This window comes from Ascaphus truei, chromosome 1 (assembly GCF_040206685.1).
Source record: "Ascaphus truei isolate aAscTru1 chromosome 1, aAscTru1.hap1, whole genome shotgun sequence".
Classification (NCBI taxonomy): domain Eukaryota; kingdom Metazoa; phylum Chordata; class Amphibia; order Anura; family Ascaphidae; genus Ascaphus; species Ascaphus truei.
In genome coordinates, this window is record NC_134483.1 from 69,667,226 (window position 1) to 69,694,340 (window position 27,115).

At 46.3% G+C, this 27,115-nt stretch overlaps 1 protein-coding gene and 10 non-coding genes across 11 annotated transcripts in view; all 11 read right to left on the bottom strand.

The window, feature by feature from the left end:
- Positions 1-27,115, bottom strand: part of DHX29 (DExH-box helicase 29) — a 198,664-nt gene that overhangs the window by 61,297 nt on the left and 110,252 nt on the right. The gene's annotated exons all lie outside the window — the stretch shown is intronic.
- Positions 14,984-15,147, bottom strand: LOC142473493 (U1 spliceosomal RNA). The gene has a single exon (XR_012790085.1). It is a non-coding gene; the product is annotated as a U1 spliceosomal RNA (small nuclear RNA).
- On the bottom strand, positions 15,519-15,682 carry LOC142473504 (U1 spliceosomal RNA). Its single transcript, XR_012790086.1, has one exon. It is a non-coding gene; the product is annotated as a U1 spliceosomal RNA (small nuclear RNA).
- Positions 16,669-16,832, bottom strand: LOC142473515 (U1 spliceosomal RNA). Its single transcript, XR_012790087.1, has one exon. It is a non-coding gene; the product is annotated as a U1 spliceosomal RNA (small nuclear RNA).
- Positions 17,819-17,982, bottom strand: LOC142473526 (U1 spliceosomal RNA). Its single transcript, XR_012790088.1, has one exon. It is a non-coding gene; the product is annotated as a U1 spliceosomal RNA (small nuclear RNA).
- Positions 18,969-19,132, bottom strand: LOC142473534 (U1 spliceosomal RNA). Its single transcript, XR_012790089.1, has one exon. It is a non-coding gene; the product is annotated as a U1 spliceosomal RNA (small nuclear RNA).
- Positions 20,119-20,282, bottom strand: LOC142473549 (U1 spliceosomal RNA). Its single transcript, XR_012790090.1, has one exon. It is a non-coding gene; the product is annotated as a U1 spliceosomal RNA (small nuclear RNA).
- Positions 21,269-21,432, bottom strand: LOC142473557 (U1 spliceosomal RNA). Its single transcript, XR_012790091.1, has one exon. It is a non-coding gene; the product is annotated as a U1 spliceosomal RNA (small nuclear RNA).
- Positions 22,419-22,582, bottom strand: LOC142473566 (U1 spliceosomal RNA). The gene has a single exon (XR_012790092.1). It is a non-coding gene; the product is annotated as a U1 spliceosomal RNA (small nuclear RNA).
- LOC142473577 (U1 spliceosomal RNA) lies at positions 23,569-23,732 on the bottom strand. Its single transcript, XR_012790093.1, has one exon. It is a non-coding gene; the product is annotated as a U1 spliceosomal RNA (small nuclear RNA).
- On the bottom strand, positions 26,323-26,486 carry LOC142473588 (U1 spliceosomal RNA). The gene has a single exon (XR_012790094.1). It is a non-coding gene; the product is annotated as a U1 spliceosomal RNA (small nuclear RNA).

A 27,115-nucleotide genomic window follows, 5' to 3' on the forward strand; every position in this document is an offset into this window, starting at 1 on the left:
GTGTTGCAAGAACTGAGATATATGTGAGTGAAACGCAGTGTGGTCAGTTGGAATAAGTGTGGAGTTATAACCAAAATAAGTTAAAACAAGGAAGGTGTGAAACAAAGTATGTAGAATTACAGTACATTGTTTAAGGGGAAAGGGGGGCGATAGACAGCACATTGATAGTGATACATTTATGAAAATGCAGGGTGCATGGAACAAAAGGGGACCCTTATTCCCCTGTAAAGTACTAACAAATCGACGTAAGTACCAGCACTCACTGTCTAATAGCTAAATGATGAAAACAATTGTAATGCAGAAAATATATTTAATAATAAAACAAACCAGAAATAAATCAAATGTGTTTGCAGAAACCAGTGTCACAATGGGCATGTCACAAAGTGAGGGGTGGGGGAAGGAAAAGGGGAAAAAACATGAAACACAAGGAAAATACACAAAAAACGGAGAACGGAAAGTATGCTAGGGGGGCTTTCTATCTCCCTCTTTTCCTTATCTTTTCCCAAATCTATTTTGGAGCCTCGCTGAGCCTATCAGTTAAGAGGAAGCGGTTATAGCTGAACCTACCAGTTCAGAGGAAGCTCCTACAAGTGAAGAAAACCCCTCCTGGCCGAGCTAAGCATCTGTATCTCTACAGAGGAGCTGAGTGAAGTTTGGCGACGTGGATCCCCTTTACAACGTATCCAGCTAGGACCATTTGCTTTGCTTGATTTGAATTATCTTGTACGTGCATTTCTTATAGCAGGGAAGATCTATCTATTACTTACAGATTACACTATGTTCTGTTTTTGTTTTCTGCTCTCCTGTGCGCTATAGGTCCTTTTTTGCAATCACATTTGGACTTTTCTCTCTGGGTGAGAGTTTGGGCCAGCTGCTGGGAGAGTTTAATGCATTTAGTATAGATCGTGTTCTATTTGTGTATCCTTTAATTGGTTTAGCGTATATTCTACTGCGCATTTCTGTTTTTTCTCATTAGTTTCCTCACGGCATCTTTCATATAGTATTTCTTCAGTGTGAGGCGTCTTACAAATGTGTGTACATCTATGTATCGATTGGACATATTTGGTCCCCGTGTTGGTGCGAAATTGAGCCCTTTTGAAAGATCATTATTTTCAACTGCAGTTAATTCATAATTGCTGATGTTGAAGATGTTGCTCTTTTTTACCGGTGTTTCCCTTGCTCTGTTTTTTTCCTTTCGCCTTCCTCCTCTTTTTCCTCTGAATCCTCTATTCGCTTTCTTCTGGGTGACAGTGGTGTTTCCAGAAGGGACTCTCTATTCCTTTCTCTCTCTCTGGATAGGTATCCTGGTCTCTGCGGTGGTCTAAGTATCATAATCCAGGACTGGTATTATTGACTATTTTGCACCAAGGACTTTTGTTCTCTTTATTATTGCATTGTACACGTCCTTTGGATTGACTTGCTGTATGGCCTTTTGGCTGCCTTCCTAAGTACTGACCCACTAGTCACTTAGGATTCACTAATTGATTTTGGGTTATCACTCATTATTTGTAGATTTTTCACTGTAGTCACAATTCAATATTTATTATTCTGTGCACTATAATCACTATCGGTACATTAGGCATCGACACCTCATTGGTTTGGAATTAATAGGTAGAGCGCTTAGTTGTATATTATTATTAGAAGTATTTGTTAGGTTTGGATATAAAAGTACTGGTACTGTGGCAGGTTTGAATATAAAAGTACTGCGGTACTGTGACAGGTTTGTTTATAAAAGTACGGTGTGCTTGCCTGATCGCATGTACGACTGAGTGCTGTGAGAATTTTGACCCAGCGGGGGAGCGATCGTGCACGCGCCTGATCGGGGCGCATTTGCGTCTCCATGAAGGAGTTTCATTCCTATGAGAATTTAGGTCGGTGCCAGCAAAGAAGTTTCACTTCAAAAAGGTAAATCTCAGGAACCACGGGTTTCCCAAAACTAAACTGAGCACGGTTCAGATCTGAAGTAATTTAACTTGGTTTAAAGGGTTTGGGATTCTTCAACAAAGTTCAGACTAATGTATAAATACAGATATAGGATAAGTATCCGTCATATCATTTAGTTTTTTTGTACACAATACAAAAGCATCAAACAGCGACATCAATCTGCTTTATCTGGAATAATTACTATAATTACTATATCTCAGAGCCATCTGTCAGTTGGTTATATATAGAAGTATAGACATTTCACAGCGCCATCTGTTGGTTATATATAGCAGTACAGACATTTCACAGCGCCATCTGTTGGTTATATATAGCAGTACAGACATTTCACAGCGCCATCTGTTGGTTATATATAGCAGTAAAGACATTTCACAGCGCTATCTGTTGGTTATATATAGCAGTACAGACATTTCACAGCGCCATCTGTTGGTTATATATAGCAGTACAGACATTTCACAGCGCCATCTGTTGGTTATATATAGCAGTATAGACATTTCACGGCTTAACATGAAAAGCATAATGAATGTCTCAGCGCCATCTATAGGTTATATGTAATAGTTAAGATGTTTCACAGCGCCATCTATTGGAATTACATGTAAAGAACAAGGAATGTCTAAGGGCTCGTTCAGGGAGGCAGCTGAGGACTCGGAGGGGGGCGTGCGGGAGGCAGTGCTGGGAGTTTGCTGGCGACATGTGATTATCCCCCAGCTGACTTTTCAGCGTTGGGGAGGGGGCGGGGCTACAGGCTGCAGGGTTAAAGTATCCAAGCTGCAGCCATGAAATCATTCTGAAGAATGATTTCATTGGCTGCCTTGGTCCCTGTGACGCGGCTTCAGCTCCAAGAAACAAAATGTTCGTTTACTGAGCTGTCGTCAGCGGCAACGCCTGGCTTCGGAGGCAGGGCAGTAGCTACCTTGAAAACAAGTATTCAAATTGAATACTTTGTTTCTCACTGCAGCAAGCACGTCAGCACGCCCTCCCTCCGAAGCCAGCACCCTGAACGAGGCCTAACAGTGCCATCAGTACTGGTACTGTGTCAGGTTTGTATTTTAAAGTACTGGTACTGTGGCAGGTTTGTATTTTAAAGTACTGGTACTGTGATATAAATTAGTTTTTTGTACACAATACAAAAGCATCAAACAGCGACATCAATTTGCTTTATCTGGAAAGCATAATTAATATATCTCAGAGCCATCTGTTGGTTATATATAGAAGTACAGACATTTCACAGCGCCACCTGGTGGTTATATATAGAAGTATAGACATTTCACAGCTTTACATGAAAAGCATAATGAATGTCACAGCGCCATCTATAGGTTACATGTAATAGTTAAGATGTTTCACAGCGCCATCTATTGGATTTACATGTAAAGAACAAGGAATGTCTGACAGTGCCATCTGCTCTTTATAAGTAATAGGTAGAGGAAGCAAAGCACTTCCTTTAAACCAAAAAAGTTTAATTTCTATTTGGCTTATTTACATTTTTGAAGTGAAACTTCTTTGCGCACACCTACCACATGAGAAAAAGTCTGTGCCAGTAAATGGACTGCATGGTAATGAATGTGATGTCACTGCTTTTGATTTATTTCCCCCCCCCTCTCAATGAAGGGCCCAAGCCACTTCAGTGGCGAGGGTGCATGCCCTTGGACTGTCCTCTCGAAGTAGGACCAGTCCTCGGTTCATTTCCCTGAGGATTTAAGCCTCAAGGCCTAGGTCCTCGGGGACATTGATGCCTCCCTCCATTAGAATTCAGGACATCCGTCTCCTCCTCCCTCTGGCCAACCGGCCCGCAAGGGAGTTCACATCAGGTCGTTTTCCCTCTTTTGAGGGATGGTGACTAGCCCGTGGGTTGTGCCGGAGCACCCCAGCCCTAATGGGCCGGTTGTAAGAATACCATCCCTCCATAGCCAAAAGGCGCAGGGGAGATGTGGACCTGGGGCTATCCTACCCCTCAACAAGCCAGAGGACCCATTCGTGCCACAGACCATCCTACTTAAGCTGCATTGGTAATAGCCATATAGTCGAGAGGCAAATTCTTGATCTTAGCCGAAAGTCCAAGAAACCACCCATGCTGTTTTGACCTTAATGAGTCTCCTTAGTGTGGGGGTGACGGAAGTGATGGCACTGCTGGCAGAAGAGGCCATCAGCGACGTCAACTTCCAACAGCAGCAGTCATCGGAGAGGAGGAAGGCAGCGACACACGCACACCAGCTCCGCCAGGGGGAGAGAGTGGGGGCTGCTCCAGGCCAGGAAACTCAGGCAGTGACAGCTCGCACCTCCGGCGGGGGTAGGGGAGAAGGGGCGGCTGGCTCCAGCTAGGTGCGCCTGTGCAGAAGGCACTGGCTCACCAACAGCAGGACACGGAGACGAGAGAGAGAGAGAGAGAGAGAGAGAGAGAGAGAGAGAGAGAGAGAGAGAGAGAGAGAGACTCACAAATATAGAAGTGCAAAAAGCTAAAACACGCATTCTAAGTCAATCTTCTATAAGTTTAGGCACTGAAATTGTGTTTTGATTTTTAATTAAAAACACCATCACAAATATAATTTCTGTGACAAAACACAAAGAAGTTTCACTTAAAATGCACGTGCTCGACACACACACTTTTTTTGGTTAAGACCAAAGTGCCTTGCTTCCTCCACTTATTACCCGAAAACTTTTGAAGCGGTACACAATTGCTCCACAGTATCGCTGAGCACCAGGTCTTTGGATTTTCATTACATAGAGTGCCTGTATTGCTCTTTTATTATCCATGTTTATATGTAATAGATCAGAGATTTCAAAGCGCCATATGTTCGTTTTGTTAGGAAAATTAAATACAATTTATCTCTGCGCCATCTATTACAGAGCGGTGAGGGGGGAGGGGCGATACACAAAATAGAATGAAAAGTATTTCACAGCGCCATCTATTGGTTATATGTATACACAAGATTCACAGCATCTTATAGTGCCATCTATTGGTGTATGTGTGTATAAACAAGATTCCCAAATATCTTATAGCGCCATCTATTGGTGTGTGTGCATATGTATAACCAAGATTCCCAAATATCTTATAGTGCCATCTATTGGTGTGTGTGCATGTGTATAACCAAGATTCCCAAATATCTTATAGTGCCATCTATTGGTGTGTGTGCATGTGTATAACCAAGATTCCCAAATATCTTATAGTGCCATCTATTGGTGTGTGTGCATGTGTATAAACAAGATTCCCAAATATCTTATAGTGCCATCTATTGGTGTGTGTGCATGTGTATAAACAAGATTCCCAAATATCTTATAGTGCCATCTATTGGTGTGTGTGCATGTGTATAACCAAGATTCCCAAATATCTTATAGCGCCATCTATTGGTGTGTGTGCATGTGTATAACCAAGATTCCCAAATATCTTATAGCGCCATCTATTGGTGTGTGTGCATGTGTATAACCAAGATTCCCAAATATCTTATAGCGCCATCTATTGGTGTGTGTGCATGTGTATAACCAAGATTCCCAAATATCTTATAGCGCCATCTATTGGTGTGTGCATGTGTATAACCAAGATTCCCAAATATCTTATAGTGTCATCTATTGGTGTGTGCATGTGTATAACCAAGATTCCCAAATATCTTATAGTGCCATCTATTGGTGTGTGTGCATGTGTATAACCAAGATTCCCAAATATCTTATAGTGCCATCTATTGGTGTGTGTGCATGTGTATAAACAAGATTCCCAAATATCTTATAGTGCCATCTATTGGTCTGTCTGTCTGTATATATAGATATAGATATAGGTGGTGGTGGTGGTGGTGGTGGTGGGTGTGTGTGTGTGTGTGTGTGTGTGTGTGTGTGTGTACCCCAGGGCTCTGTCCTGGGACCCCTTCTCTTTTCTCTTTACACACTCTCTCTAGGTGACCTAATCACATCTTTTGGGTTTAAATATCACCTCAATGCAGACGACAAACAAATTTACCTTTCAACCCCTGACCTTACACCTGCTATACAGACTCGTGCACACCCTTTTTGTGTTGTACGTTTGAGCACCCCCGCACTGCATCGCTTCTCGGCCTTTTGGCTAAGATCAAGTGTAGGGTCTGTCCTGTGAAGGATGGCCCTATTTGCATCACTTGGTCTGGTCATGGGCTGAGAGGGCGGATGCAAAGTAGCCCGGGCTTTTTAATCTTGCACCCCAGGCCTGGATAACCTGGGGAGTATCACTTGCTGCACTGTGGTTGGTCGTTTTGGCACGTCCGGCCTCCACTTACGAGCACTTGATCTGCACTGATTTTTTTTGCACCGTCCCCTATTTTTCCCGCACTTTGGCCCCCCTTATTGCCTTCCGCTGAGGGGACAAGCCAATTATTTTTTCACCCGCCTGGCCTTGCACGGGGCCGGGCGTGCACTCGTGCACACCCTTTTTGTGTTTGTACGTCTGAGCACCTCCTGCACTGCATCACACAGAGCACTGGAGCACTCGCACCATGGATTTTTGATGTTTCGGTTTGTGTTGGGTTATCGTCACCCCTCTCTCCGGAGAGCAAAGACTGAGTGCTGGCTAGTAGTCGCCATCCCTTCGGGGGAAGATTGCGGTGGGTTAGTAGGCGTCAGCCGAACACCCTAAAGACTTGGACTCTCCTGTGGCGTCAGCTGCATTAGGAGGGAACAGGATGGACGTCGGATTCTTCGGATGACGACGTCAATGTAACAGCAGGACTCCAAGGCTTCGGCTGGAGAGGACTGCTTATGGCACGGACTGGCCTACTCTCCGGAGCGGACTTCGTCACAAGTTTTAGAGCACCTGATCTCACAGCGTGGATCACGAGCACGGTTTTTGAGGTGGAATCACTTTTTCACCACCCGGGCTACAAAAAAAAAAAAAAAAAAAACCCCCGCACTGCATTGCACAGAGCACCGGAGCACTCGCACCATGAATTTGTTTTGTTTGGTGTTGGGTTAACGTCACCCCTTTCTTCGGAGAGTAAAGACTGTAGTGCTGGCTAGTGACCGCCAATCCCTCGGGAGAAGATCACGGTGGGTTAGTAGGCGTCAGCCGAACACCCTAAAGACTTGGACCCTCCTGCGGCGTCTGCTGCACTAGGAGGGAACAGGATGGACGTCGGATTCCTCGGATGACGACGTCAATGTAACAGCAGGACTGTTTCTGGCTTCGGCTGAAGAGGACTGTCTTTTGGTACGGACTGGCCTACTCTCCGGAGAAGACTTTGTCACATGTGGAGCGCACCTGGTCTCACTTGACCACGAGCACGGTTTTTGAGGTGGAATCCCTTTTTCACCACCCGGGCTAAAAAAAAAAAAAAAAAAAATACAGACCAAAGTTTCTGAATGCCTCTCTGGAATATCATCCTGGATGGCCATCCGCCGACTGAAACTTAACATGGCAAAAACAGAGCTCCTTATACTTCCTGCCAAACCTGGCCCTACTACCTCCTTCCACATTACTGTTGGAAATACAATCACCCAGTAGCCCAAGCATGCTGCCTAGGGGTTACACTTGATTCCTCTCTCTCATTCTCCTCTCATATTCAAAACGTTTCTAAAACCTGTCGCTTTTTCCTCCGCAATATCACAAAGATACGTCCTTTCCTCTGTTACTCTACTGCTAAAACTCTGACTCAGGCCCTCATTCTCTCCCGTCTCGATTACTGCAACCTCCTGCTGTCCGGCCTTCCTGCCTCTCCTACAATCTTTCCTAAACGCTGCTGCCAGAGTCACGCTACTCTTTCCTAGATCTGTCTCCACATCTCCCCTCCTGAAATCCCTCTCCTGGCTTCCGATCAAATCCCGTATCTCACACTCAATTCTCCTCCTCACTTTTAAAGCTTTACACTCCTCTGCCCCTCCTTACATCTCAGCCCTAATTTCTCGCTATGCACCATCCCGACGACTCTTGCGTTCTGCTCAAGGATGTCTTCCTTCTACCCCCTTTGTATCTAAAACCCTCTCCCACCTTAAACCTTTCTCACTTTCTGCCCCGCACCTCTGGAATGCCCTTCCCCTCAATACCCGACTAGCACCCTCTCTATCCACCTTAAGACACATCTGCTTAAAGAAGCATATGAATAGCACTGGATAATCCTGGACACATGATACATAAAGCTTGGCCCCCTGCAGACGCACTTACTAGCATTCCCTCCTGCTGTCTCTGTACGTTCTCCCTACCTACCAATTAGATTGTAAGCTCCTCGGAGCAGAGACTCCTCTTCCTTAATGTTACTTTTATGTCTGAAGCACTTATTCCCATGACCTGTTATTTATATTATTTGTTATTTATATGATATGTATTACTACTGTGAAGCGCTATGTACATTTATAGCGCTATATTAATAAAGTGAAACCCAGTGACTTGGATCGGCGCTAGAACAACAGTGTAATATAATAAAGAGATTATAACACAATGTATAATATTAAGATATAAGGTGTGACTGAAATATTCTCAACCTTCACTGGGAATATGCACTGATTCCCTTACAAGTAGTCAGGATCCAGGGCAGGAAGGAAGCGATGTCATCAGGTACACCCAAAAGAAAAAAACATATAAACAATCATGGTGCAGTATCCTCGCAAAACCTGTGGTAAATTGCTTGCAAAACTTGGCTCTTATAGATTGCCTACTTACAACATGTAAGATATATTAAAGCGAGGATCATATATTTCTCTGAGACTCCAAAACGTGGTGTCAGATGAATGCAGTTGCAGCACGCAGTGTTAAATATTGATAGGGGACTGGATCAATGATGTTCCATAAGACTTTCAACTAATATAACAAATGATCGCATTCACATAAGGTTTTAATTGTGACAGCTGGCCGGTACTCGGGAGATGTTAACTCCAATCCCTTCTGTAGCGCTCCACGAAGGTGCCCCCTCGTCCGGTCGCGGGTGGACGGCGTCTGACGTCACATCCGGGCCTCGGAGTGACGACTTCCGGTTGGGGCGGGTACAGAGCGGGGTGTTGGGATCGCAGTGCCGGCACGGTGTCCTCAAGGGTGAAGCAGCTAGCCAGACTGTGGTTCAGCTGCACTGCTACTAGGCTCAACGCGTTTCGCTGTATCCAGGATTGCTCCTGAGGAAGCTGTGGATACAGCGAAACGCGTTGAGCCTAGTAGCAGTGCAGCTGAACCACAGTCTGGCTAGCTGCTTCACCCTTGAGGACACCGTGCCGGCACTGCGATACCAACACCCCGCTCTGTACCCGCCCCAACCGGAAGTCGTCACTCCGAGGCCCGGATGTGACGTCAGACGCCGTCCACCCGCGACCGGACGAGGGGGCACCTTCGTGGAGCGCTACAGAAGGGATTGGAGTTAACATCTCCCGAGTACCGGCCAGCTGTCACAATTAAAACCCTATGTGAATGCGATCATTTGTTATATTAGTTGAAAGTCTTATGGAACATCATTGATCCAGTCCCCTATCAATATTTAACACTGCGTGCTGCAACTGCATTCATCTGACACCACGTTTTGGAGTCTCAGAGAAATATATGATCCTCGCTTTAATATATCTTACATGTTGTAAGTAGGCAATCTATAAGAGCCAAGTTTTGCAAGCAATTTACCACAGGTTTTGCGAGAATACTGCACCATGATTGTTTATATGTTTTTTTCTTTTGGGTGTACCTGATGACATCGCTCCCTTCCTGCCCTGGATCCTGGCTATATAAATAAAGACATACAATACAATACATTTCACAGCGCCATCTGTTGGCTTTACATGAAAAGCATTATGAATGTCACAGCGCCATCTATAGGTTACAAATAATAGTTAAGATGTTTCACAGCGCCATCTATTGGTTTTACATGTGAAGAACAAGGAATGCCTGACAGTGCCATCAGTACTGGTACTGTGTCAAATTTGGATTTAAAAGTACTGATACTGTGGTAGGTTTTCTTATAAAAGTACTGTTTGCTTGCCTGATCGCATGTTCTTCTGCATGAACGAACGAGTGCTGTGTGAATTACTCTGCATGTATGAATGTATGTCTTTATTTATATCGCGCCATTAATGTACATAGCGCTTCACAGCAGTAATATACGTGACAATCATATACATAACACATAAAGGGGGAAGTGCTTCAGACATAAAAGTAACATTTAGGAAAAGGAGTCCCTTCTCCGAAGAGCTTACAAGGTAGAGACAGTAGGAGGGCGTTCTGGTAAGTGCGTGTGTATGAGGTTTATGTATGAGGTGTAAATTATCAGTCATGGTGCTACTCATATGTTTCCTTAAGCAGAAAGCAAGAGTTGGGGTGGTGCATAGCGAGAAATTAGGGCTGAGATGTAAGGAGGGGCAGAAAAGTGTAAAGCTTTAAAAGTGAGGAGGATTGAATGTGTAATACGGAATTTGATAGGAAGCCAGGGGAGTGATTTCAGTAGGGAAGACGCGGAGACAGACTTAGGAAAGAGTAGAGTGATTCTGGCAACAGTTTTTAGCATAGATTGTAGGGGAGACAGGTGGGAGGAAGGAAGGCCGGACAGCAGGAGGTTACAGTAATCGAGACGGGAGAGAATGAGGGTCTGTGTCAGAGTTGTAGCAGTCGAGCAACAGAGGAAAGGGCGTATCTTTGTAATATTGTGGAGGAAAAAAACGACAGGTTTTAGCTACCTTTTGAATGTGAGAGGAGCAGTGTGTGACCCCTAGGCAGCGTGCTTGGGCTACTGGTGAATGATAGTACTTCCAACAGTAATGTGGAAGGCGGTAGTGAGCCAGGTTTGGGAGGAAGTATGAGGAGCTCATTTGTTGCCATTTTAAGTTTAAGTCGGTGGAGGGCCATCCAGGATAATATAGCAGAGACAATCAGAAACTTTAGTCTGTATAACAGGTGTAATTTGTGTGTCACCGGCATAGAGGTGATAGATATTTGAACCCAAGAGATGTGATTAGGTCACCTATAGAGAGTGTGTAAAGAGAAAAGAGAAGAGGTCCCAGACAGAGCCTTGGGGTTCCCCCACAGAGAGATCGATAGAGGAGGAGGTGTTGGCAAAAGAGACACCGAAAGTACGATGGGAGAGGCAAGAGGAGTTCCAGGATAGAGCTTTGATACGAATACCAAAAGGATGGAGAATGTGAAGGAGAAGAGGGTGGTCCACGGTGTCAAATGTTGCAGAGAGGTTGCTTAATATAAGCAGAGTGTAATGACCTCTGTCTTTGGCCGAGTCCCCGGTGGTTGTGTACGCCACCCACAAGAGCACAGCCTCTATGGGGCAGGCCCAAGTGGCTGTGTGTGTGTGAGCACGCGAAGCGTACGCTAGCAGGTAAGACAAGAATTTTATCTTCCCGTGCTGTAACGCGGTCCCGTGGTCGGCGCACAGCCAATGGCAGGGCGGATATCTCCCATCATGGCCCCACCCCTCATCATGGCCCCACCCGTGCTTCCCTAGAGCTCCCCTACAGACCGCCGATCGCAGCTGTAATCTCTGCACGCGCCACCAGGCGCGCGTGGAGCAGGGAGGATTGGGGCCGTAGCCTTTCGCAGCATGGAGGTTATTAGTTATTTTAGTGAGGGCTGTTTCAGTGGAGTGAGCAGTGCGGAAGCCAGATTGTAGACAGTCTAGGAGAGAATAGGTGTTGAGAAAATGGAGCAAGCGAGACAATACATAACGTTCAAGAAGTCTAGAGGCAAAAGGCAGGAGGGAGACAAGCCGATAGTTAGAAAGACAGGTAGGTTCAAGCTTGCTGGTTTTGAATAATGGTATAGCTGTTGCATGTTTGAAAGAAGAGGGAGAGGTGCCAGAGTAGAGGGAGGAGTTAAAAATCTGTGTGAGTGTAGGGATTATAGTAGGAGCAAGACGTTTTAGGAGATAGGAGGGAATGGGGTCAAGGGGGCAGAGGGAGAAGAGGAGATCAGCAACGCCACATCCTCCTCTGTGACAGTGGAAAGAGAGTCAGGGAAGGTAGGAAGAGAGTTAAGAAGAGGTGGAGAATGGGAGAGAGATACAGAGGGGATGTCCTGACTTTTGGATTCCCCCTTTTCCTTGAAATAGTCGGCAAAGTCCTGAGGTGAGATTGAGGAAGAAGAACAGGAAGCAGAGGGTGGTCTGAGTAGAGAGTAAAAGACAGAGATTAGTCTGCATGGGTTAGACTTGTGTGTGTTGATTAATGAAGAAAAGTAGGTTTGTTTAGCCTGAGAGAGCGCAGAGATGAAACAGGATAGTATAAATTTGTAGTGAAGGAAGTCTGCGAGTGTGAGATTCCCTCCGGAGGCGTTCAGAGGAACGAGTGCAGGAACGCAGCATGCGCGTGTGGGAATTTAGCCAGGGTCTGCGGTTAGAAGGGCGAGAACGGCAGAAAGAAAAGGGGACATGTAGATCAAGAGAGGAGGATAGCGCAAAGTTGTACTTCCTGACCAGGCTGTCAGGGTCTGGAGCAAAGCAGAGAGAATAGAAGCAGGCGCACAAAGTGGAGTAAAAAGCTGGTAGGTTAAGGCTGAGTCCCCACTTGGCGCGCTTACCTCTTTAGATCTGCATCTTCCCGTCCACGCGGCGACGCTTATGCGCGGGCACGTACGCTCTCCCAAGCTTGGTGCTTGGGGAGACAAGGGAGTTTGACTTTGGAGCTCAGAGCAGGGTCACATAAACCTGCTCTGACCAATGGGGAGAGAGATGCAGTATAGGCAGAGCGGAGAGAGGTGGAAGGGGTAGGGGGGGGCAGAGCGGAGAGAGGTGGAAGGGGTAGGGGGGAGCTGAGCGGAGAGAGGTGGGGTGGGATGAGCGGAGAGAGGTGAAATGGGGGCGTGGGGGGGGGGCTGAGAGTTGAAGAGGGGGCGGGGGGGCTGAGCGAGAGAGGTGAAGGGGGAGAGGTGAAGGGGGGAGAGGTGAAAGGGGAGGGGGGATGGGGGAGAGAGAGGGAGGGAGAGAGGAAGGGGATAGTGAGAGGTGAAAGGGGGGGTGGGGGGAAGAGGGAGAGGAGGGAAGGGGGGAGAGAAAGGGGGAGAGAGAAGGGGAGGGGGGAGAGAAAGGGGTAGGGGGGAGAGGAAGAGAGGGGGGGAGAGAGGTGAAGGGGGGAGGGAGGGGGAGAGTGAGAGGTGAAATGGGGAAATGGGGGGGAGAGAGGGAGGAGAGAGAGGCGGGGGGAGAGTGAGGCGGGTGAGGGAGAGGGAGGCGGGTGAGGGAGAGAGGCGGGTGAGGGAGAGAGAAGGGGGAGAGAGAGGGGGGAGAGGATGGGAGAGAGAGGAGGGAGAGAGAGGGGGAGAGAGAGGAGGGACAGAGAGGGGGAGAGAGAGGGGGAGGGAGAGGGGGGAGGGAGGGAGAGAGAGAAAAGGGGGGAGAGAGAAAAAAGGGGGGAGAGGGGGCAGAGAGGGGGACAGAGAGAGAGGGGGCAGAGAGAGAGAGGGGGCCAGAGAGAGAGAGGGGGGCAGAGAGATGGGGGAGAGAGGAGGGAAGGGGGGGGAGAGACACCCCCTCTCTTAGTAGTGAGAAGAAAACTAAAATATTGAAGCAAAAAAAAGTATTAAAGTAGATGCTTATGCAAATCTATCTTTGACCAAGAATAATCAGGGGAAAGGTGAAGGGGGGGGAGAGGTGAAGGGGGGGGAGAGGTGAAAGCGGTGAAGAGGGGAGGGGTGAAGGGGGCGATGGGGGAGAGAGGTGAACGGGGGAGAGGTGAGGTGAAGTGGGGAGAGGTGAAGGAGGGATAGGTGAAGAGGGGAGTGGTGAAAGCGGGAGAGGGTGAGGTGAAAGGGGAGAGGGAGGGAGAGAGGTGAAGGGGGGAAGGGGAGAGCGAGAGGTGAAAGGGTGGGGGGGGGAAGAGGGAGAGGAAAGAGAGGAGGGAAGGGGGAGAGAAAAGGGGAAGAGAGAGGGGGAGTGGGGAGAGAGGAGAGAGAGAGGGGGAGGGGGGGAAGAGGAAGAGAGGGGGGAGAGAGGGGGAGAGAGGTGAAGGGGGAGGGAGGGGGAGAGCGAGAGGTGAAACAGGGGGATGGGGAGAGAGAGAGGGAGAGGAGGGAAGGGGGAGATCGAGAGGTGAAATGGGGAAATGGGGGGGGAGAAAGAGAGGGAGAGGAGGGAGGAGAGAGGCGGGGGAGAGAGAGGCGGGTGAGAGAGAAGGGGGAGAGGGAGAAGGGGGAGAGGGAGAAGGGGGAGAGAGGGGAGAGAGAGGGGGGAGAGAGAGAAAAGGGGGAGAGAGAGAAAAGGGGGGAGAGAGAGAAAAGGGAGGAGAGAGAGAAAAGGGGGGAGAGAGAGAAAAGGGAGAGAGAGAAAAGGGGGGAGAGAGAGAAAAGGGGGGAGAGAGAGAAAAGGGGGAGAGGGGGTAGAGAGAGAGGGGGGCAGTTCACATCTGATTGGGGGAAAAGACATTCAAAGCACACCACCTCAAGTGAATTAATCTAAATAAATAGTGAACCTTCTATATCCTTTCACCATTCAAAAAACCTCCCAAATGATACAATGTGCCCAACAACAACAACTACAGCATGCAGCATGTGAGCGGGTTTGAAGCAGGTACAGACTCTTGTAAACATTTGCATACGAAAGGAAGGGAGCATCCTAGGCCGACACTGTTCTGTGCTATGCCTGAAATGGAACTGGAGATCTGTGAACAAAGTTGAATTCGCAACACAACCTAAACGGATGGCGCTATATAAATACAGATACACACACACACACACACACACACACACACGTTGGGCCCGTCTGAATGATTATTGCCAGACAAGGATGTTGCTTCCTCGTCACAGACGGACATGCGTGATATAGCGCCAACTAGACGACTAGCGATTCCCATTCAAATGATGTGTAGACGGGAAAGAGCATCCTATCTATCCGTGATAGAATGTCTGCTATACAATTTACTCCATTAAACTGTGAAAGGCTTCCTTCCCCCCCCCTCAGACCTTATATAAATAAATGTGCTATGTTAGCAAGAGATTAGTGGTGCTGCATTTTGCATGTATCTGCTAGCTATGTATGCAAAACAAAAAGTGCTCGAAAAGCAAAGAAAGAGTGCAGAAAAAGTGCAAACCCTGGGAAGGGTGTAGTGAGAAGAAAACTAAAACATTAAAGCAAAAAAAAAGTATTGAAGTAGATGCTTATGCAAGTCTATCTTTTACCAAGAAAATCAGGGGAAAGCGCGAACGCAGTCCCCCACTACCATAAATTATGCAGTCGAGTTTCCCGCATTTGGGGAAATCGCAGGGGTCAGCACACCCGAAGTGCAATGGATGAGCCTCACCCTGGGTGAACCACCTTCATGATCATGGTATCTCCCCTGCCAGGTAAGTATGAGTTGTTTTGGGCAACGGGACCACCGCCTTCCGGGCTTTTTTAAAGTCAGAATACTAGATACAGTACATGTGATCTTGCATTGCCATCTATTGGTTATCCATGCATTGCGCATTGGAAATCATACCAAGGGAAAAAAGAGGCCAGTCAGGGAAAAGCAAAAGCCCACCCCACGACGGAAGGCTTAAAAGTGGTCGGTTTCCTACACTGGGATTGCTAAAAGCCAGCGGTGAAGATAGCAATTTTGAATGCAAATTCAGCGTAAGACGCTATTAGAAATGGGTGCATGATAAAGGAGGAGTCAACTTGAAGGTGAAAGGAATGGGGGTTGTGCACATGCGGGTAGCAAGTCTATCTTTTACCAAGAATAATCAGGGGAAAGCGCGAACGCAGTCCCCCACTACCATAAATTATGCAGTCGAGTTTCCCGCATTTGGGGAAATCGCAGGGGTCAGCACACCCGAAGTGCAATGGATGAGCCTCACCCTGGGTGAACCACCTTCATGATCATGGTATCTCCCCTGCCAGGTAAGTATGAGTTGTCTTAGGCAACGGGACCACCGCCTCCCGGGCACACCCCAGTCAACATAAGGAGGCTACCTTTCCGCAGTTCACATCCGATTGGGGGAAGAGACATTCAAAGCACACCTCCTCACTTAAGCTGCTGATTAGGGGACCTTTCATATTATTTCACTACTAATGATATCTCCCACATTCAACCATGCCCACAATACATGTACAAGAACTCCCATGGTGCCTTGCAGAAAAGACATTTGCATGTGGTGACGTCGCACAGACAGTCAGTCAGCCTTTTTTCAACGGGCACAGACTCTCCTCAATTTGCATATGAAAGGAAGTGAGCATCCAAACCTAGCAGTATGTCTCCCCAGTGCTCACAGTGTAACCTCAGTTGAAACTTAAGAGCACAGCCATGAAGTTAATTTGTCCACAGATACTGCTAGCTTCAAACGATCCTTTTAACCATCTCGACTTTCAATTTCTTCTTTCGCATCCATGTGGAAAGGAACATTCAGAATCCAGTGCCATAGATACAGTGGTGTAACTAGAAGCCAAGTGCTTCCCGAAGATACTTAGTCCAATGACCTGGAGACCAAAAGTTGCAATCATTCCTGTAGTACTTTGTCTCGGGTGACATTCTTTTCAGACACTATTGAAGAACTTTGGGGCTTTTTTAAAGTCAGAATACTAGATACAGTACATGTGATCTTGCATTGCCATCTATTGGTTATCCATGCATTGCGCATTGGAAATCATACCAAGGGAAAAAAGAGGCCAGTCAGGGAAAAGCAAAAGCCCACCCCACGACGGAAGGCTTAAAAGTGGTCGGTTTCCTACACTGGGATTGCTAAAAGCCAGCGGTGAAGATAGCAATTTTGAATGCAAATTCAGCGTAAGACGCTATTAGAAATGGGTGCATGATAAAGGAGGAGTCAACTTGAAGGTGAAAGGAATGGGGGTTGTGCACATGCGGGTAGCAAGTCTATCTTTTACCAAGAATAATCAGGGGAAAGCGCGAACGCAGTCCCCCACTACCATAAATTATGCAGTCGAGTTTCCCGCATTTGGGGAAATCGCAGGGGTCAGCACACCCGAAGTGCAATGGATGAGCCTCACCCTGGGTGAACCACCTTCATGATCATGGTATCTCCCCTGCCAGGTAAGTATGAGTTGTCTTAGGCAACGGGACCACCGCCTCCCGGGCACACCCCAGTCAACATAAGGAGGCTACCTTTCCGCAGTTCACATCCGATTGGGGGAAGAGACATTCAAAGCACACCTCCTCACTTAAGCTGCTGATTAGGGGACCTTTCATATTATTTCACTACTAATGATATCTCCCACATTCAACCATGCCCACAATACATGTACAAGAACTCCCATGGTGCCTTGCAGAAAAGACATTTGCATGTGGTGACGTCGCACAGACAGTCAGTCAGCCTTTTTTCAACGGGCACAGACTCTCCTCAATTTGCATATGAAAGGAAGTGAGCATCCAAACCTAGCAGTATGTCTCCCCAGTGCTCACAGTGTAACCTCAGTTGAAACTTAAGAGCACAGCCATGAAGTTAATTTGTCCACAGATACTGCTAGCTTCAAACGATCCTTTTAACCATCTCGACTTTCAATTTCTTCTTTCGCATCCATGTGGAAAGGAACATTCAGAATCCAGTGCCATAGATACAGTGGTGTAACTAGAAGCCAAGTGCTTCCCGAAGATACTTAGTCCAATGACCTGGAGACCAAAAGTTGCAATCATTCCTGTAGTACTTTGTCTCGGGTGACATTCTTTTCAGACACTATTGAAGAACTTTGGGGCTTTTTTAAAGTCAGAATACTAGATACAGTACATGTGATCTTGCATTGCCATCTATTGGTTATCCATGCATTGCGCATTGGAAATCATACCAAGGGAAAAAAGAGGCCAGTCAGGGAAAAGCAAAAGCCCACCCCACGACGGAAGGCTTAAAAGTGGTCGGTTTCCTACACTGGGATTGCTAAAAGCCAGCGGTGAAGATAGCAATTTTGAATGCAAATTCAGCGTAAGACGCTATTAGAAATGGGTGCATGATAAAGGAGGAGTCAACTTGAAGGTGAAAGGAATGGGGGTTGTGCACATGCGGGTAGCAAGTCTATCTTTTACCAAGAATAATCAGGGGAAAGCGCGAACGCAGTCCCCCACTACCATAAATTATGCAGTCGAGTTTCCCGCATTTGGGGAAATCGCAGGGGTCAGCACACCCGAAGTGCAATGGATGAGCCTCACCCTGGGTGAACCACCTTCATGATCATGGTATCTCCCCTGCCAGGTAAGTATGAGTTGTCTTAGGCAACGGGACCACCGCCTCCCGGGCACACCCCAGTCAACATAAGGAGGCTACCTTTCCGCAGTTCACATCCGATTGGGGGAAGAGACATTCAAAGCACACCTCCTCACTTAAGCTGCTGATTAGGGGACCTTTCATATTATTTCACTACTAATGATATCTCCCACATTCAACCATGCCCACAATACATGTACAAGAACTCCCATGGTGCCTTGCAGAAAAGACATTTGCATGTGGTGACGTCGCACAGACAGTCAGTCAGCCTTTTTTCAACGGGCACAGACTCTCCTCAATTTGCATATGAAAGGAAGTGAGCATCCAAACCTAGCAGTATGTCTCCCCAGTGCTCACAGTGTAACCTCAGTTGAAACTTAAGAGCACAGCCATGAAGTTAATTTGTCCACAGATACTGCTAGCTTCAAACGATCCTTTTAACCATCTCGACTTTCAATTTCTTCTTTCGCATCCATGTGGAAAGGAACATTCAGAATCCAGTGCCATAGATACAGTGGTGTAACTAGAAGCCAAGTGCTTCCCGAAGATACTTAGTCCAATGACCTGGAGACCAAAAGTTGCAATCATTCCTGTAGTACTTTGTCTCGGGTGACATTCTTTTCAGACACTATTGAAGAACTTTGGGGCTTTTTTAAAGTCAGAATACTAGATACAGTACATGTGATCTTGCATTGCCATCTATTGGTTATCCATGCATTGCGCATTGGAAATCATACCAAGGGAAAAAAGAGGCCAGTCAGGGAAAAGCAAAAGCCCACCCCACGACGGAAGGCTTAAAAGTGGTCGGTTTCCTACACTGGGATTGCTAAAAGCCAGCGGTGAAGATAGCAATTTTGAATGCAAATTCAGCGTAAGACGCTATTAGAAATGGGTGCATGATAAAGGAGGAGTCAACTTGAAGGTGAAAGGAATGGGGGTTGTGCACATGCGGGTAGCAAGTCTATCTTTTACCAAGAATAATCAGGGGAAAGCGCGAACGCAGTCCCCCACTACCATAAATTATGCAGTCGAGTTTCCCGCATTTGGGGAAATCGCAGGGGTCAGCACACCCGAAGTGCAATGGATGAGCCTCACCCTGGGTGAACCACCTTCATGATCATGGTATCTCCCCTGCCAGGTAAGTATGAGTTGTCTTAGGCAACGGGACCACCGCCTCCCGGGCACACCCCAGTCAACATAAGGAGGCTACCTTTCCGCAGTTCACATCCGATTGGGGGAAGAGACATTCAAAGCACACCTCCTCACTTAAGCTGCTGATTAGGGGACCTTTCATATTATTTCACTACTAATGATATCTCCCACATTCAACCATGCCCACAATACATGTACAAGAACTCCCATGGTGCCTTGCAGAAAAGACATTTGCATGTGGTGACGTCGCACAGACAGTCAGTCAGCCTTTTTTCAACGGGCACAGACTCTCCTCAATTTGCATATGAAAGGAAGTGAGCATCCAAACCTAGCAGTATGTCTCCCCAGTGCTCACAGTGTAACCTCAGTTGAAACTTAAGAGCACAGCCATGAAGTTAATTTGTCCACAGATACTGCTAGCTTCAAACGATCCTTTTAACCATCTCGACTTTCAATTTCTTCTTTCGCATCCATGTGGAAAGGAACATTCAGAATCCAGTGCCATAGATACAGTGGTGTAACTAGAAGCCAAGTGCTTCCCGAAGATACTTAGTCCAATGACCTGGAGACCAAAAGTTGCAATCATTCCTGTAGTACTTTGTCTCGGGTGACATTCTTTTCAGACACTATTGAAGAACTTTGGGGCTTTTTTAAAGTCAGAATACTAGATACAGTACATGTGATCTTGCATTGCCATCTATTGGTTATCCATGCATTGCGCATTGGAAATCATACCAAGGGAAAAAAGAGGCCAGTCAGGGAAAAGCAAAAGCCCACCCCACGACGGAAGGCTTAAAAGTGGTCGGTTTCCTACACTGGGATTGCTAAAAGCCAGCGGTGAAGATAGCAATTTTGAATGCAAATTCAGCGTAAGACGCTATTAGAAATGGGTGCATGATAAAGGAGGAGTCAACTTGAAGGTGAAAGGAATGGGGGTTGTGCACATGCGGGTAGCAAGTCTATCTTTTACCAAGAATAATCAGGGGAAAGCGCGAACGCAGTCCCCCACTACCATAAATTATGCAGTCGAGTTTCCCGCATTTGGGGAAATCGCAGGGGTCAGCACACCCGAAGTGCAATGGATGAGCCTCACCCTGGGTGAACCACCTTCATGATCATGGTATCTCCCCTGCCAGGTAAGTATGAGTTGTCTTAGGCAACGGGACCACCGCCTCCCGGGCACACCCCAGTCAACATAAGGAGGCTACCTTTCCGCAGTTCACATCCGATTGGGGGAAGAGACATTCAAAGCACACCTCCTCACTTAAGCTGCTGATTAGGGGACCTTTCATATTATTTCACTACTAATGATATCTCCCACATTCAACCATGCCCACAATACATGTACAAGAACTCCCATGGTGCCTTGCAGAAAAGACATTTGCATGTGGTGACGTCGCACAGACAGTCAGTCAGCCTTTTTTCAACGGGCACAGACTCTCCTCAATTTGCATATGAAAGGAAGTGAGCATCCAAACCTAGCAGTATGTCTCCCCAGTGCTCACAGTGTAACCTCAGTTGAAACTTAAGAGCACAGCCATGAAGTTAATTTGTCCACAGATACTGCTAGCTTCAAACGATCCTTTTAACCATCTCGACTTTCAATTTCTTCTTTCGCATCCATGTGGAAAGGAACATTCAGAATCCAGTGCCATAGATACAGTGGTGTAACTAGAAGCCAAGTGCTTCCCGAAGATACTTAGTCCAATGACCTGGAGACCAAAAGTTGCAATCATTCCTGTAGTACTTTGTCTCGGGTGACATTCTTTTCAGACACTATTGAAGAACTTTGGGGCTTTTTTAAAGTCAGAATACTAGATACAGTACATGTGATCTTGCATTGCCATCTATTGGTTATCCATGCATTGCGCATTGGAAATCATACCAAGGGAAAAAAGAGGCCAGTCAGGGAAAAGCAAAAGCCCACCCCACGACGGAAGGCTTAAAAGTGGTCGGTTTCCTACACTGGGATTGCTAAAAGCCAGCGGTGAAGATAGCAATTTTGAATGCAAATTCAGCGTAAGACGCTATTAGAAATGGGTGCATGATAAAGGAGGAGTCAACTTGAAGGTGAAAGGAATGGGGGTTGTGCACATGCGGGTAGCAAGTCTATCTTTTACCAAGAATAATCAGGGGAAAGCGCGAACGCAGTCCCCCACTACCATAAATTATGCAGTCGAGTTTCCCGCATTTGGGGAAATCGCAGGGGTCAGCACACCCGAAGTGCAATGGATGAGCCTCACCCTGGGTGAACCACCTTCATGATCATGGTATCTCCCCTGCCAGGTAAGTATGAGTTGTCTTAGGCAACGGGACCACCGCCTCCCGGGCACACCCCAGTCAACATAAGGAGGCTACCTTTCCGCAGTTCACATCCGATTGGGGGAAGAGACATTCAAAGCACACCTCCTCACTTAAGCTGCTGATTAGGGGACCTTTCATATTATTTCACTACTAATGATATCTCCCACATTCAACCATGCCCACAATACATGTACAAGAACTCCCATGGTGCCTTGCAGAAAAGACATTTGCATGTGGTGACGTCGCACAGACAGTCAGTCAGCCTTTTTTCAACGGGCACAGACTCTCCTCAATTTGCATATGAAAGGAAGTGAGCATCCAAACCTAGCAGTATGTCTCCCCAGTGCTCACAGTGTAACCTCAGTTGAAACTTAAGAGCACAGCCATGAAGTTAATTTGTCCACAGATACTGCTAGCTTCAAACGATCCTTTTAACCATCTCGACTTTCAATTTCTTCTTTCGCATCCATGTGGAAAGGAACATTCAGAATCCAGTGCCATAGATACAGTGGTGTAACTAGAAGCCAAGTGCTTCCCGAAGATACTTAGTCCAATGACCTGGAGACCAAAAGTTGCAATCATTCCTGTAGTACTTTGTCTCGGGTGACATTCTTTTCAGACACTATTGAAGAACTTTGGGGCTTTTTTAAAGTCAGAATACTAGATACAGTACATGTGATCTTGCATTGCCATCTATTGGTTATCCATGCATTGCGCATTGGAAATCATACCAAGGGAAAAAAGAGGCCAGTCAGGGAAAAGCAAAAGCCCACCCCACGACGGAAGGCTTAAAAGTGGTCGGTTTCCTACACTGGGATTGCTAAAAGCCAGCGGTGAAGATAGCAATTTTGAATGCAAATTCAGCGTAAGACGCTATTAGAAATGGGTGCATGATAAAGGAGGAGTCAACTTGAAGGTGAAAGGAATGGGGGTTGTGCACATGCGGGTAGCAAGTCTATCTTTTACCAAGAATAATCAGGGGAAAGCGCGAACGCAGTCCCCCACTACCATAAATTATGCAGTCGAGTTTCCCGCATTTGGGGAAATCGCAGGGGTCAGCACACCCGAAGTGCAATGGATGAGCCTCACCCTGGGTGAACCACCTTCATGATCATGGTATCTCCCCTGCCAGGTAAGTATGAGTTGTTTTAGGCAACGGGACCACCGCCTCCCGGGCACACCCCAGTCAACATAAGGAGGCTACCTTTCCGCAGTTCACATCCGATTGGGGGAAGAGACATTCAAAGCACACCTCCTCACTTAAGCTGCTGATTAGGGGACCTTTCATATTATTTCACTACTAATGATATCTCCCACATTCAACCATGCCCACAATACATGTACAAGAACTCCCATGGTGCCTTGCAGAAAAGACATTTGCATGTGGTGACGTCGCACAGACAGTCAGTCAGCCTTTTTTCAACGGGCACAGACTCTCCTCAATTTGCATATGAAAGGAAGTGAGCATCCAAACCTAGCAGTATGTCTCCCCAGTGCTCACAGTGTAACCTCAGTTGAAACTTAAGAGCACAGCCATGAAGTTAATTTGTCCACAGATACTGCTAGCTTCAAACGATCCTTTTAACCATCTCGACTTTCAATTTCTTCTTTCGCATCCATGTGGAAAGGAACATTCAGAATCCAGTGCCATAGATACAGTGGTGTAACTAGAAGCCAAGTGCTTCCCGAAGATACTTAGTCCAATGACCTGGAGACCAAAAGTTGCAATCATTCCTGTAGTACTTTGTCTCGGGTGACATTCTTTTCAGACACTATTGAAGAACTTTGGGGCTTTTTTAAAGTCAGAATACTAGATACAGTACATGTGATCTTGCATTGCCATCTATTGGTTATCCATGCATTGCGCATTGGAAATCATACCAAGGGAAAAAAGAGGCCAGTCAGGGAAAAGCAAAAGCCCACCCCACGACGGAAGGCTTAAAAGTGGTCGGTTTCCTACACTGGGATTGCTAAAAGCCAGCGGTGAAGATAGCAATTTTGAATGCAAATTCAGCGTAAGACGCTATTAGAAATGGGTGCATGATAAAGGAGGAGTCAACTTGAAGGTGAAAGGAATGGGGGTTGTGCACATGCGGGTAGCAAGTCTATCTTTTACCAAGAATAATCAGGGGAAAGCGCGAACGCAGTCCCCCACTACCATAAATTATGCAGTCGAGTTTCCCGCATTTGGGGAAATCGCAGGGGTCAGCACACCCGAAGTGCAATGGATGAGCCTCACCCTGGGTGAACCACCTTCATGATCATGGTATCTCCCCTGCCAGGTAAGTATGAGTTGTTTTAGGCAACGGGACCACCGTTGTGGACTACATGTGGAATACAATATGGACCACATGTGGACTACAATATGTAGGGCGAACAGGTAGACCATTGAAACGACGTCTTGCAGAACATGTTTACAATATTAAAAGGGGTCTAGAGACACACAGTGTCTCCAGCCACTTTAAAAGTAAGCATGGACAAAATCCTGAAGGGTTAATCTGTAAAGGGATTGAATGTCCCAAGCAGAATTGGAGGGGGAGTGACAAAATAAATCTTATATCCAGACGCGAAAGCTACTGGATATATACCCTTAAAACTATGACCCCAAGAGGACTAAATATTGAATTCGACCTGGCAGCATTCCTGAGAGATAGTTAGGTTTATATAGTATACTGCTGATGTTGGATATAGCATAACCAGGTTATCTTATGTTTCAATCTAATACATTCTCTTTCCACCTCTGGGTCCTCTATGCCGGCATTGGCAGGGAGTCAGCTTAATAGCTATCTTTCAAAATACAATTTGGAATTATAAGCCATAAGGTTGCTATCCACTTTTTATTTATATTTTTATATGGAATCAGATTATTTTTATTGATGTATTTCTATGTATAAGATGTATTGGCATTAGAATATATTAATTATAGCTTACTGCCATTTTTATAAGTATGTTTCACGAATATGCTGGAGTGTATGTATATTGTGATTGTTACTGTCCAGGTATGAAGGGGTTCAGTCAGCTGTATACAAATTGCCCTTCATTATCTACTAGTGGACAATCAGTGGGAGTTCCCAGTGAGGACAATTACCCAATGGGAATCCCTCGTTAGCAATGCACAAGGATATAAATAACCTACAGTGCCCCCACGGCTCCATTACCCCTGAAGAAGTGACGTCAGAGTCACGAAACGCGCGTAGGGTGGAGCCTCCAGGACGTGCTGCGGCGTGCATACCCATTGAGAGGAGAAGAGGTTGATTGGCGGGGAAAGTCATCTGAGGAAGGAATAGGCGCTCCGAGTCGCGGCCACGAAGCGGGGACCCACGCCGAATCCAGCCTCCTCCTGCAATTCCTCGGCATCCTCCCATGTAAGCGGACGGCACGTTGTAGGACGCACATAGGGCATTACAGCATGTGAGTGCATGTTTTTTACCCTGCTATTTTTATCAATAAATGTTATGTTATCACACTATTGGTGCCCATTCTTGTTCCCACACGGTGTATGGCGGTGCTGACGCTGGAAGTAAAGATCACGTCACCAGCAGCAGCAACAAGTTGGAGCCAACCGGGAGGAGAGCAAAGAAACCTTTTGAGGCCCATTTCTATCTATTTTTAAGCAAGTAGATAGCAACGGTGGGGGTGTAGAGAACTGACCATAGGGTACTGCGCAATGGTTGTTTTGTTTTTATTTCCAGACAAGTCTTCAATCTAAAAGGAATGGGACAGTGTGGACTGTAGATCTCATCCAATATCATCTACTTGATTCATGGGACTGCACTCTGCTGTCAGGTTTTATATCTGTTAGTGCGCCAGGGAATCATTGTTTGTATTGTATATGTTTTTGTGTTTTCTGTTTCTTGTTGTTCATGCTTTGTATACATGCCTTGTGGATAGGTTTGTTTATTCCTTAGGCAGCCATTCCCCATTCTACTAAAATAGTCTGTGAGGGATCACATACAGGGTTTCCCATATAGGGGATCTCTCTTTATTTGTAGAGCACCTATTTATTTTAATAGTATATAGGTTAGGGTTTATAGGTTTGAGCGCTGATTATATGTTTTTAGTTTAATTTTTTTCACCACATGCCCACAATACATGTACAAGAACTCCCATGGTGCCTTGCAGAAAAGACATTTGCATGTGGTGACGTCGCACAGACAGTCAGTCAGCCTTTTTTCAACGGGCACAGACTCTCCTCAATTTGCATATGAAAGGAAGTGAGCATCCAAACCTAGCAGTATGTCTCCCCAGTGCTCACAGTGTAACCTCAGTTGAAACTTAAGAGCACAGCCATGAAGTTAATTTGTCCACAGATACTGCTAGCTTCAAACGATCCTTTTAACCATCTCGACTTTCAATTTCTTCTTTCGCATCCATGTGGAAAGGAACATTCAGAATCCAGTGCCATAGATACAGTGGTGTAACTAGAAGCCAAGTGCTTCCCGAAGATACTTAGTCCAATGACCTGGAGACCAAAAGTTGCAATCATTCCTGTAGTACTTTGTCTCGGGTGACATTCTTTTCAGACACTATTGAAGAACTTTGGGGCTTTTTTAAAGTCAGAATACTAGATACAGTACATGTGATCTTGCATTGCCATCTATTGGTTATCCATGCATTGCGCATTGGAAATCATACCAAGGGAAAAAAGAGGCCAGTCAGGGAAAAGCAAAAGCCCACCCCACGACGGAAGGCTTAAAAGTGGTCGGTTTCCTACACTGGGATTGCTAAAAGCCAGCGGTGAAGATAGCAATTTTGAATGCAAATTCAGCGTAAGACGCTATTAGAAATGGGTGCATGATAAAGGAGGAGTCAACTTGAAGGTGAAAGGAATGGGGGTTGTGCACATGCGGGTAGCAAGTCTATCTTTTACCAAGAATAATCAGGGGAAAGCGCGAACGCAGTCCCCCACTACCATAAATTATGCAGTCGAGTTTCCCGCATTTGGGGAAATCGCAGGGGTCAGCACACCCGAAGTGCAATGGATGAGCCTCACCCTGGGTGAACCACCTTCATGATCATGGTATCTCCCCTGCCAGGTAAGTATGAGTTGTCTTAGGCAACGGGACCACCGCCTCCCGGGCACACCCCAGTCAACATAAGGAGGCTACCTTTCCGCAGTTCACATCCGATTGGGGGAAGAGACATTCAAAGCACACCTCCTCACTTAAGCTGCTGATTAGGGGACCTTTCATATTATTTCACTACTAATGATATCTCCCACATTCAACCATGCCCACAATACATGTACAAGAACTCCCATGGTGCCTTGCAGAAAAGACATTTGCATGTGGTGACGTCGCACAGACAGTCAGTCAGCCTTTTTTCAACGGGCACAGACTCTCCTCAATTTGCATATGAAAGGAAGTGAGCATCCAAACCTAGCAGTATGTCTCCCCAGTGCTCACAGTGTAACCTCAGTTGAAACTTAAGAGCACAGCCATGAAGTTAATTTGTCCACAGATACTGCTAGCTTCAAACGATCCTTTTAACCATCTCGACTTTCAATTTCTTCTTTCGCATCCATGTGGAAAGGAACATTCAGAATCCAGTGCCATAGATACAGTGGTGTAACTAGAAGCCAAGTGCTTCCCGAAGATACTTAGTCCAATGACCTGGAGACCAAAAGTTGCAATCATTCCTGTAGTACTTTGTCTCGGGTGACATTCTTTTCAG